This window comes from Papaver somniferum, chromosome 3, assembly GCF_003573695.1.
Source record: "Papaver somniferum cultivar HN1 chromosome 3, ASM357369v1, whole genome shotgun sequence".
NCBI lineage: Eukaryota > Viridiplantae > Streptophyta > Magnoliopsida > Ranunculales > Papaveraceae > Papaver > Papaver somniferum.
In genome coordinates this window covers 84412949-84426454 of record NC_039360.1, presented here as the reverse complement: position 1 = coordinate 84426454, position 13506 = coordinate 84412949, and the positions used below count along the sequence as shown (strand labels likewise).

Here is a 13506-nt window from a genome sequence, read left to right as displayed (position 1 = left end):
TTATAAAATAGGGAAAGGCGTGCGGGACCGGGCAACCTAGCCGGCCGGCCATGACCAAGCCGTGGCCGGTGCCACGCCTCACAATCCCTAACTTTTATAATTATTATTCCCTAAACTCATGAAACTTCTCTGTTTCAACGAAAACTCATGGATTCTCCATAATATCACGGTTTCATGAAAAGTAATAATATAAAATTAGGAAAAGGCGTGCGGGACTGGGCAACATAGCCGGCCGATCATGCCCTAGCCGTGGCCGGACCCACACCTTGCAATCCCAAGTTTTTTATAATTATTATTTTCCTCAATTCATGAAACTCCTTGGTTTGAGCAAAATTCATGATTTCTTCATATTTTCTCAAATTTTGCTCGAATCATGAAAAACCAAAAGCCAACATGGTCACACGGCCAGCTAGCCTCTCACGGAAATATTAAATGTTAAAATATCCTTATTTTAATATTTACGAAATATTAATCAATTGAACTTACATGCTCATTCCAACAAAAATCAAGAATTTCAGTCAAGATGAAACTCTTCTGAAAATTCACAATGTTGCTCGAACGCACATCAGAAAATGCTGAAACTCTCAGTACGGAGACATGGACACCAAAGAAACACGTGCATGCCTTCATGAACGACCAGAATCATCCCTAGGGCTTGCACAAAGCCGGTCCCACATGTTTTCATAATTCGGACCTAATTTGCTCAATTGCTCATATTAGGCCCAAATTCTCTCCAACCAACCTGGGGATTGCTCAAACGACCAACAGCTGGTCCCGTGATCACCAAGAGCTGTCCCGATGCCCTTTTGGTCGGTCCCCATATGTCATACATAGGTTTTATCACCTAATGCTGAACCCAGCAATATTTCAGTAAATGATGAAATCAGCATTTAATCATCATTCCTTCACCGACTGGTCAACTCAAGACCCTGGTGCACGCTCACTCGAGCATTCGGGAACCACATGGTAATCCATCATCCCATGTGGTCGGTCCCTCTATCACTCGTAACCTATTTTCAGCGATTCATCAGTTAACAAATAATTGATCTGAAATTAGGGTTTCGAACAAATGTTCTACGAATCATCATTCGGAGCAAGATTCAAACACTAATGAATTTATGATGGATTCAACAACCAACATCTGAATTAATCATATAATTTTTGGTAATCTACCAATATCTTAATATTTTATTGGGTCGCGTCACCAATAAATATTTCGTCGAATTGAGCAATACTTGCTTAGTTGCTCAAATATGGATCCAGCTATCAATATTTAGTAATGTTAGTAATTTGTCGAAATGAGCAATACTTGCTCAGTTGCACGTCAAATTATCAACATTCAGTATTTTGTCGAATTGAGAAATACCTGCTCAGTTGCACGTCAAAATTATCAATTTGTCGAATGGAGCAATACTTACTCAGACGAGCAACATTAATACTCATGAATCACTGAGCATTCGTCAATCATGCTCGATTCAACAAAACTTAGACTCACTGTCTGATCAGTAAATAACTGACTAATTAAAACACGTCTGCCTTGCAGACTCCACGATTTGTGAGACATCAATCACGTCACAAATGGGGGGATATCACTTAGGGTTTTGATCTGGCGGTCTACGACACATGGATTCATCCACGACGAGAAATGTGCGTAAATCGTGCAAACGGTTGAAGGAGTTAGCAAAGTAGTGGGTGCACGATCAGTCAAGTCTCCACACGACATGGAACTGACTTTAACACGATCTCCCACTTTCCCACTGTTTCACTCAACAAACCGTCACACTTACAGGGATCAATGTGTTCACAACTCTGACAATATAAATAAGTCTCTAATCCATGATTGAGGACATCATCAACAATGGTCCACACAGAATTTCTCGAGTAACTACTCTCAAGAATTCATCAATCCACCAGAACTTATTCGAACTTATCAGTTCACCAATTATTGTAGAAACCTTCAACACATCCACAATCCTCGATCATCATTGATCCCACACAATTCTCAGCTTCCCTCCTACATACCAACCCATCTCCCTCTTTGTGACCGAATTGACTCTGAAACGGCCATTGACTTGGTTTGGGCCGGAGTCCTGCTACCACGCAAAGAATCCCTCTTCCAAAGGGCTACACTTCTCCAAAGTTCACACTCTAAAATGGAACGGGGAATGCTCGAGAACACGTTTCTCGATTCTTGGAAACATTAGGAGAGCACGAACACAACCATGTTGTCCGTTTGAAGGAATTCTCAAAATTCCTGACAGGTCAGGCATATACTTGGTACAACAACATTGCACCAGGAAACATAGCCAATTGGGGAGAGATGATTAATGCTTTCTACAGGAAATACTTCTTCGTTTCTGAGCAAGTTACTCTTTCCGACTTAGGAAAGATGGCTCAGAAAAATACTGAAAATCCGAACGACTATGTGAAGAAATACAGAATTCAAGCTTTGGATTATCATGATCCTAATGTTACTGAACAACAACTGGTGGATTTATGCATTAATGAGATGATTCCAGTCTACAGAGCATTGCTGGAAAACCTTCGTTTTCAGACTTTCTCGGAACTTCACGAAGCGGCCAAGCGATCGGCAACTACTGCTCCAGCTTTGCTAGAAAGAACCAAAATCGTCAAAGTCGAGGAGTCGAGCACTCGAAGCACCACCCCCAGACGTTTAATCAAAAAACAATAAAATGTGTAGGCTTCCACGAATGTCGCCGAAGGGGGCAAAAGAAAGGCTGACGCGCAGCAACATAAGAATACTCCTCAAACGTCTACGAAGGCACCAAAGAAGGACAACCAGACTCGAAACGCACAAACGTCGGCTCAACGCCAACAGAATGATCAGGAAGCACCAGACTTTCCTTTTCCTATTGAAGAAGTAATCGAGTTGTTGGAAGTCTGGATTCAAGATGATGCGATCAATCTGCCTCCTGTCAGGAGGGAGCCAACAGATGAGGAAGTGGAGAATCCGCGTTACTGTCGTTTCCATAGGTATATCAGTCATCCGACCAGTGACTGTCGAAACTTGAAACATATATTCAAAGAAAAGGCTGATTCAGGAGGGATGGGGACTGAAGGAGTGCACAAGAATCCTCTCCCAATCAGAACTTTTACAATCTCTGAACAGCCAGTCAAAGAAGCAGTTCAATCCCTAATTGAGCATGTCTGTGAGTTACTGTACTTATCGAAAGCTCAAAGAAATGATATGTTTGCTGCATTGAACCACATTATGTCTGGGAAACGATTAGACATTCAGGAGATACTCCCTGAACCTCCGGTAACAGACAAAGAGATGTACGACTGGGGACTTATCACCACAGTTCACCTCAAGGGAAATGAATTCAAGCGAGCATTGGTCGACGTTGGCACCGATGTTAATATCATTTTTTTTAAGACTCTCAGGGCCGCTGGAATCACCCGACAAGAAGCAACTCATGCTCCTGTCTCAATCAGAGACCATGAAGGAATCTCTAGAGATGCTTACGGTTACATCATCCTCAAAATGAAAGTTGGAGAAACCTGGTCAGAAACAAAATTTCACATAATCCGAGAAGATTCAGGATATGACATGGTTCTGGGACGTACATGGATTCATGCTGAGAAGGTAACCCCAACATCGTCAATTGTAAAATTCTCCGTTGAATAAAGCTCTGACTCGGAAGATGACCAACCGTTCGATCATTTGGTAAAAGTCGAAGCCTTGATGGAACTCACACACAAACTTGGGGAGAACGCCCACGAATTCGTCAGAAGGTTTCGCGCTCAGGCAAGTATTATTCCCCATGATGCATATGTATTACCAACTTTTAAATATGCTACCGTAGTCCGAGGACTCAGTTCTGCTCAAAAAACTATCATCAAGCGCTATGAGTGGTTAGTCTCACCTCAACAATACTTCGACAAATGGTTAGACGCAGAACCTCTCCAAATCCATCATCTCACTAACACGATCATCACTAGGATAATGTCTGAGTTTTACAATCAATATCCTAAATATTCTCCTTTGCACGAGTGTCCACATGTGCCACATAATTGGAAAGCTCCACCAACATGGAATCCCACTACACGAGGAATTTCGAACCAACAGAAAATATTCAAAGCACGGGCAACCAAGCCCAGCAAATTTCATGAAGGATATTTGGTTCTTAAGGCAACCAGACGCAATTTTCATTCCACAAAGAGTTCAAACTGGGAAGGATCTGTCATGATTGCGAAGTCAGTTGCTGGAGGATACTACAAATTGGCTAGCATTAATGGCAAGACAAGTATCCCAGTGATTCATGAGAATTGGCTCAAGATTTTTGACGCATGAAGCATTCAACATTGGGTGTTTTATGTCTAAGACAAACGCTCAAGACATCTGACGTTTTCACTTTAGGATTTTCTTTTACTTGTAGTTTCAATTCCTCCAAAACGTTTGTAATACTTGCATCCAGTATTTCAATTCAGCAATTTATCAAAAGTTCTTTATTTAAGAAAATCTCTTTCAAACCCAAAATCCAAAAGAAAATCCTTAGTCATTCATAAATCCAAAACCAATCGAGAAATCAAAACCAAAATCCAAAAGCCTCACATCTCTCAGAAGTTCAAAGTTCAAGATATCAGGGGAAAAGAACTAAAGAAAGTCAGCAAAATAAGATTTCTGCTTTTCTGCATCCTCTAAGACTTGCAAAGCAGCATTCTCCACCTCCAGCTTATTGGTCAATTCAGCATCTTCATCCATATTCTTCATCACGGCATCACTGGTGGCGAAAGGAGTGTCACCTTCTACTACTTTTCTAATAGCATCAAGATTTTAACGAAGCCACCTCAAATTGAAGCCAAGTTCTTCAACTTTATTCAAGTTGTACTCCCAATCAAAGAGTACATCCCGGATGATAACACTTTTAGTTGTGATGCGGATATCATTTATAACACGCAGTATGGCTTCTACTTTCCTTGTCAAGAAATAACTACGCTCAGGATCCTGAGTAACAATGATGTGTCCATACATCTCCCATAGTTTCTCGTACATAGCAGCATATCCGATGGAAACGCTAAAATCCGCCAACAAACTTGTGATATGGGAGTAGCTCACCAAATGAAGCAGCCAAAGAAACCCCTGTAGTTGGATACTCGTGCACTATTATCCGGTTCTCAGTCGCTGGAGCAGCAACATCAGCAATCATAGGGACGACTTCAATAGGAGCAGCTTCTTCCATTCTCGATTCGGGTTCCACCATCTCAGGCACAATTGGAGTTTCCGCCATCTCCACGACATAAAAAATCAGCGTTTCATGACCCTGAGGTTCATGGATGGAGGTCCCATCACTGGGATTGTCCAAATCATCATTACTGGATCCATTATTCCCAACTTCGACATTTGGCACCTAGTGTGAAGATTACATGGGATTAGAATTATTCAAGCATGAGAACCCAATACAACCATAAAGTTCAGAAAGTAAGTGAACTAACATCATCTAAGTTCCTTATTATGCACCTAAGACATGCACAAATAGTGTAGAAGTCATGAAACACGTTTATAAACAAGCTCAACTGAAGAGATTTTACACTTTCCTGTATTCAACGGTGAACTTGGAGCAATTGGTAAGGAATTCAAGGTTGGGTCATATACCATTCTCTTAGTATGGATTTTATCTACAACATGTCAAATGTTCATGATAATCGGATGAACGAGCAGGGAGATGTGGCCAAAACATTGGACAACATACAATCTGAAAAAGTTCTGAAAGTCTCCTGGAATTTATTGTTTCGCCTTTTTCAGGTCGTAAACATGCTCAAAACTCAAAAATCTTCTTTGTTAAATCTTGGTAATTTCTTGGGCTTGAAGATACATATGCAGATCGCGAAAATCCGACGTCTTCTATAGCATTTTAACTAAAAAATGAGATCTGAATTTTCTGGTGACGTATTTCGGCAAAATTTCTCATATATTCATTGGGATTTTCATTCATTCATCAACAAATCAGCAACATTATACTTATATGAATATAATATAGTATATACACTTACTTGAGGACTTCCCAAGTCGTCCGGAGGATTGGAATGGTCGGCATTAACATTAGTAGCATTGTTATCTCTATGACCATGTTGGCTTTCGAAGGTTCTGACTCTCGAAGGTTCTCTTTCCCTCCACCACTCGAAGATGAAAAAATAATATGACCCTGTTGGCTCTCCATAGCAATCTCCTCCTGGACGTTGATGAGTGCTAAAAAAGTGCATATTTCTATATATTTTTCTTGGCATTTAACTCATCTTTTGTGCATTAATTCTACATTTTATCCCATATTCTGTGTTTTCGTTGTTTTCAAGAATAAATACTTTTCTTAATTAATTTTGCATTTTTAGGTACTAAATAAAGCCTGGTTAACTCACGGAGCGAAAAGAGCAAAGGAACGACAAAGACTCTCGCTAGGAGGAAGCGAAGAATGATGTTTGCAAGAGCCGGATCAACGAGAAGTGGGCTTGAAGAGGAAGAATTGTTCTTAAAGAAGATATGGGCTTGGCATACCCAAGGCCCAAAACCCTCACCCAAATCCATTTCCTATATCCATACCCGTTTCCCTTTCTAGCCGTCAGATTGGATCATCTCAGCATCCTACGGTCGCAGCATCGCCGTACATCAAAGTCTGAAACTCCTGTCTAACACTACAGCACCTAACTCCATCTGGAGCCGTCAGCTTCGTTGTATCACTTAATCCAACGGTCGCTCAGAGCTTGTTTACATCGTGCCGTTCGATTCAATTAGTAAGTGATTATCCAACGGATCACCTCGCTGCGCATCAACTTCAGATGATTCCGCTCAACACCCTAGCCATCGAACCCATCGACCTAAAACAAAAATCTCCTTCTTCCCAAATCAATTTTCCCCAAAACCCATCTTCTTCTTCCCCGACCATGGCAGAACTGCTCTCTGCCTCCACCTCGAGCTTCACCACTTCCACCTTCTTCCCCGACCATCACAGAGACGCTGTCTCAACCAGCATCACCTCCCCTACCTCAAACCCATCTCCCTAGCCTAGTTATTTTCCCCATCTCACAACCACTGAAACCCTAGGTTTTGGGGTGAGTAAAATAACTCGAACTAGGGAACAATTAGAGCAGCAGAGGCGTCAATTGAAGGCATAGAAGGACCAGAAGAGGCAGATAAGAAATGGGTCGACCGTTTTGAGTGATTTGTCACATCAAATTAGGTAAAATATCTAACCCTAATTTTGAGAATTTGGGGGAAAACATTGTAAACCCTAATTTTGAATTCTGGGTATAAATAGAAGGTGTGGGTGTGTGTTGTAACCATGCCTGGATTAGCCAGAGCACCACCTTAGAGGCCTGGACTAGCCAGTGCTCTCTACTGTTACCTCTTGTTTAATTTCAAATTCAGTAATTTCAATTGTATTTGTTCACCATGTCTAGTGTGTTTGAATTATCTTGTATGATGAATGCTTGTGTATGTAATATATTGAGCATGAGCTAAATTGTTGCAGCTGAGGTTTAGATGAAACCTCAGTGCACTGTCTGATAGTGGAATGCTAGGTTAGAGCCTTAGTGCATTGTTTTGATTGAGCAATGGGAAGAGACTAATGCTCATAGTGCCTGTGATTGATTGTTCTGTCAAAAGACAGTCAATGCTAGGGGCAAACTAGTGAGCAAATTAGTTTTCCTCCCATTCTAGATGTATGCATAGGATATTCAACTCAACCTAGGATCACATTGTTTGGCTAGGACACAAAGGTGGACTCTAAGCCTTAGCTTAGACCACAATACCTTATTTCAGTCACTTACAATTTCAGTCTTATTTTGCTCCCTGCTCAACTAAATTTCTTAGCTATCTTGCTGTTTATTTCTTGTATTTTGAAGCCTGTTGTGCATTGAAATCAGTGCACAAACTCACCCCTTCCCCTGGCTCACAGCCTTGGTTCCATGCTGTTTTGTCATCTTTGCTTTGTTAACTGTTTTGGTTCTTTGCAATTGCCATATTACTTTGCCTTGCTCACTGCCATAGTGCCTTGTCTCCATTGCTAGCTTAGGAAAATTTCTTGTATGCTCCCACTCCCTGTGGACTAATCCCTTGCTTACTCTCTATACTAAAACTTGGCCTTGTATACTTGCAAGTCTTTTGTGTGTCGTTCCCAAGCACACCAAGTTTTTGGCGCCGCTGCCGGGGAGTGGTGCTTGCTGCTGCTGATTTCCTTTGCTGTCCTGACCTGCAATCATTGCACTGAGTTGTCTGAGCTTCATCACTATCATTGCAGGTGCCACTGAGTTGCTGCAGAGCTGTGTTGCTGGCCACCTGAGCTGCTGCTGCTGCTGCTGCTGGAACCTTGGCTGCTGCTGTTGCTGTTGCTGGAGCTGGTGAACCAAGCCTGCTGCTGCCAAGCCAAAGCAACTGGGCTGCCAACTGAAGCTGCGTTTCACTGCTGGGCTTCACTGGTGGTGGTCTGCTGGGCTTCGCCAAACTTTGCAACTGGGCTTAGCCACCTGCTGCTGCTGGGCTCTGCCTTTTTCTGTTGCTGGGCTCGTGATCTTCTGCTCCTGGGCTTCGCAGCTGATCCTCCTGGGCTCGTGTTGCTGAACCAACTCCAACTGTTGCTGGGCTTGGGCGTGAGCTGCTTAGGACGATCCTAAAGCCCAACTGGGCTAGTGCAACCAAAGGGAACAAAAGCCTAACTAGGCTTCCCTCCTTAACCAAGTAAGCCTAAACCATGAGTAACCCACTTGGGCCCCATTAAATATTCAATTTGGGTATGTAATAATTAATTTATTTTTAATTTGGGCTTGTAATAATTATTTTTATTTTTATTTTCTTTTTCTTTTATTTTCTTTTATTTTTCTTTTATGGGCTTGTAATTATTTATTGTTGTTTTTATTTTCTTTTGTGGGGTGTGATAATTTATGCTAGGCTAAGTTTACAAAAAAAATAAAAAGAAAAAAAATAAAAAAAGTAAAAAAAAAAATTGCTCCTAATTTCGAAAACCAAATTTTTAATCCCATAAAAACCAAAGTTTTCAAAACCCATAAAAACCAAATGTTTCCCATCAAAAACCAAATGTTTTTCATTCCCATCAAAACCAAAATTTTCCCATAAAAAACCAAATTTTGAAAACCCTTTAAAACCAAATAGTGGGCTTTGTGTCTTTTCAGTATGGGCCAACCTAATACTCTCCATGAATACATGTATCCCACAATAAAAATTCCATTATCATGTATTGTCTTACCTCAAACCAATAACCCTTTTAAAATAAATGCAAGCATGATACAAATACTTCCTTTATTTCGAGGGTTCGATTCTGAGAACCCCTATACTCATGTAAGAGAGTTTGAACAAATTTGTCGGAATATGCAACCTGATCATATGTCCGAAGACTCTCTGAAATTGCGTTTGTTTACATTTTCTCTAAAGGAAAGGGCCAAAACATGGTTTTACGGTTTGAGACCACAATCAATCACCACTTGGGAACAACTCACTAATCAATTTTTCCAAAGATTTTTTCCACATCATAGGACCATCGCTATTCGTCAAAATATCAATTGTTTTGTCCAGTTGGATGAGGAAACTGTTTTTGACTATTTTGAACGTTTTAATGATTTGTTGAGCGAATGTCCACACCATGGATTTGAGAAGTGGAGACTTGTCGTCATCCTCTATGAGGGACTAGACTTTAAATCTCGAACCATGGTTGAGTCTATGTGTAATGGTGAGTTTATTGATAAATCTGTGGATGATGCATGGAATTTTTTAGCCGAGATTGCAGAGAAAACCCATCAATGGGAATCCGTTAGGGAAACAGGAACAACACCACATGATATGAGTCATCCCCATGAATTAGAGTTTTATTCTTGTAATAGCTCCGACCTTAGGATTGAAAATTATCCTAGATTGCAAAATGCCTATCATGATGATGATGATGATTATGATGTTATGTTAGAAGAACATGTCTATACTGAAAATGTTATGGAACCTTTGGGTTCAAATACTTTAGGCTTCTCTGCCCCGACCTTAATGCATGATATTTCTTCTAGTATTCCATGTGATGTTTCCCCTGATGTGCCGATGCATGAAAATCAATCTGTTGATGATGTTGATAGTTCTGATTGTAATCTTGCCAATTTGATTGATGATTGTGAGCATGATGTGACATGTGTAGATGAGTTAGAAGATTTTGATTTGATTGATAATGATATGCCTATTCTTCTACCTAAGTCACAATCTGATGGCCTTCCACCCAACCTAGATTTGGTTTGTACCCATATTGTCAAACCGATTTTTCTGAAAATTCCTAATCTAGGATTGGAACTGTGTGCTTCCCAAGTCCTCTTGGACTATTTTGCTTCAAAATATAACACTTTTAAAGAGCCACAGTTGGAAATTGCATGTTTGCCCATCCCGAAAACAGTCCATTATGAGTTAGACCTTTTGAATCCTGAACCCCTAAAATTGTTAGATTTTGTGCTTAAAAGTAAACCTGTTGAACAATTTAGGTTTAGAGGTGATTCATTCGGTTTTTCACTCTCATTCCCATTTAAGTCCAATTTTAGTGTTTTGAAACTTTCTATGTCTCTACACTTTTTCTTTTGGGTTGATCCTCAACTCTTTAGATTGTTAGTGTATGGTGAATTTTTGTATATAATCCAGTAGTTAAAATTTCTTAAAAACCCTACCAAGTTTTTGGCGCCGCTGCCGGGGATATTATTTTTTGTAATAATTTTTGTAATAATTTTTGTTTTTCTTTATTTTTTATTTGGGCTTGTAATAATTTTTCTTTTTCTTCTTTTTCTTTCTTTTATGGGTTTGTAATTATTATTGTTGTTTTTATTTTCTTTTATGGGTTGTGCTAATTTATGCTAGGCTAAGTTTAAAAAAAATAAAAAAATATAAAAATATAAAAAAAAAATTTTGCTCCTAATTTCGAAAACCAAATTTTTAATCCCTTAAAAAAACCAAAGTTTTCAAAACCCATAAAAACCAACTGTTTTTCATTCCCATCAAAACCAAAATTTTCCCATAAAAAAACCAAATTTTGAAAACCCATTAAAACCAAATTTTTTAAAAAAATGGGCGAGTGTGTGAATAAACTCCGTAGTCTCCATGAATACATGTACCCTAACATAATAAGCCAGTTATCATGTATCGTCTTACCCCAGACTGATGGCCCATTTGAACTAAACGCAAGCATGATACAAATACTTCCTATATTTCGAGGGTTCGATTCTGAGAATCCCTATAACCATGTAAGAGAGTTTGAACAAATTGTCCGGGCTTTACAACCTGACCATATATCCGAAGACTCTTTGAAATTGCGTTTGTTTACTTTTTCTTTAAAGGAAAAGGCAAAAACATGGTTTTACGGTTTGAGACCGCAGTCAATCACCACTTGGGACCAACTCACAAATCAATTTGTCGGAAAGTTCTTTCCACATCATAGGACCATCTCTATTCGTCGAAGTATTAATTGTTTTGTCCAGTTAGATGGAGAAACACTTTTTCATTATTTTGAACGATTTAATGATTTGTTGTTTGAGTATCCTCATCATGGCCTCGAGAAGTGGAGACTGGTCGCCATTCTTTATGAGGGACTAGACTTTAAGTCTCGAGCCTTGGTTGAATCTATGTGTAATGGTGAATTCATTGATAAAACTGTGGACGATGCATGGTTATTTCTAGCTGAAGTTGTAGAGAAAACCCATCAGTGGGAAACCTATAGGGAAACTAGGACCATGCCACATGATATGGGTAATCACCATGAGTCAGATGTTGATTTTCCCAATGAGCTTAATTCTGGATATAGTGTTTCATACCCTATTGCTGAAAATGTCAATCCATGTTCACCTATTTTAGAGGCAGATGTATGGACGAAAAACACTAATGGTCTTGACAAAGTAGGATCTTCATGTATTTGTGATGATGATGATTATGATGATGTTATATTAGAAGAACATGTCTATGCTGAAAATGTTATGGAACCTTTGGGTTCAAATACATTAGGCTTTTATGCCCCGACCTTCATGAATGATGTTTCTTCTAGTATTCCATATACATGTGATGAGGCTACTAATTTAGATATTGTGCAGTTATCCTGTGAAGAGCATGACTTAGGTAATGTTGAATCTTCTGTTGACACTAATGATCCTATGCATGAAAATATAGTTGATGTGTCTGATTCCATACCTAAGCCACAATATATTGCTTGTTTTGATGTTAATTTGGATATTTCGGATAACCATGATTCTGAATTTGGACTTGTGAAATTGTGTTGTGATGATGAGCATGCTACACAACTTGATTATGATTTAGAAAATGATGATGTGACTGATAATATTGGTACTTTTGATCTCATGCATGTGAGAAACTTAGATGTCACCTTCTTGCCTAAGTCACAGATTGAGATTATTCCACCCAACCTAGATTTGGTTTGTAACAAAAATTTTAAACCAACTTTTCTGAAGATTCCCAACCTAGGATTGGAACTGTGTGCCTCTCAAGTCCTCTTGGACTATTTTGCATCTAAATACAATACTTTTAAGGAGCCACAGTTGGAATATGCATGTTTGTCCATCCCAAACAAAGTCCATTTTGAGTTAGACCTTGTGAATCCTGCACCCCTAAAATGGAAAGATTTTGTGCTTAAAAATAAACCTGCTGAAAATTACAGGTTTGGGGGTGATTCATCCGGTTTTTCACTCTCGCTCTCATTTCAGTCCAATTTTAGTGTTTTGAAACTGTTTATGTTTCAACACTTTGTCTTTTGGGTTGATCCTCAACTCTTTAGATTGTTAGTGTATGGTGAATTTTTGTATATAATCCAGTAGATAAAATTTCTTAAAAACCTTTTTGTTCCTTTTGTACATATTTTGCTAATCCAATATGATCTCGGCTGACATATGTTGGATTCTTGCCTTGAATAACGGAGTTCTAATATTGCTTTCGCCGAAATCGGGTATTCTCTTTCCTTTTTCTCTACTCAACATGATCCTCTTCATATGTTGTATTATAATTTTGTTCATATTTTGAAACATTGAGGACAATGTTTAGTTTAGGTTTAGGGGTGAAAAGTAGATACTTTGATAATATGCCATAATTGAAAACAAGAACTCCTTCTTTTTGAAAAAAAACTAAAAATGAAAAAAAAAATTGAAAAAAAAAAACATAAAAATGGAGCTCATTTACCTTGAAATGTTGACTCTTGTGCAAATATGTAATTATTAGGAGTCTTAGTCTAGATATTTAGGCACCCTGATTCTAGCACAATTCACATAGTGATAAGAAATTTGCACGCGCACGATCTACCAATACATGTATAGCCTCGATCTTCAAGGTGTTTGATAGGAAGTCACGATTGCCAATCACTTTAGAATACTGAACGAAACTTGACTAGCTTTTTCTTTGGTTGGTTGGGATAGAAGGTGGAGGTTACATTAAGAAAGACAACCATCGAATTTAACTGGGTGCATCAAAAAGGGCTACCTCTTGCAAAGTGTCATGTAATCTTTTGTTTCCTTTTGTAT

The 13506-nt window shown here is 39.2% G+C and overlaps 1 non-coding gene across 1 annotated transcript; it reads right to left on the bottom strand.

The window, feature by feature from the left end:
* Positions 1-9514: 9514 nt before the first annotated feature.
* On the bottom strand, positions 9515-9618 carry LOC113362460. The gene has a single exon (XR_003365718.1). It is a non-coding gene; the product is annotated as a small nucleolar RNA R71 (small nucleolar RNA).
* Positions 9619-13506: the final 3888 nt, after the last annotated feature.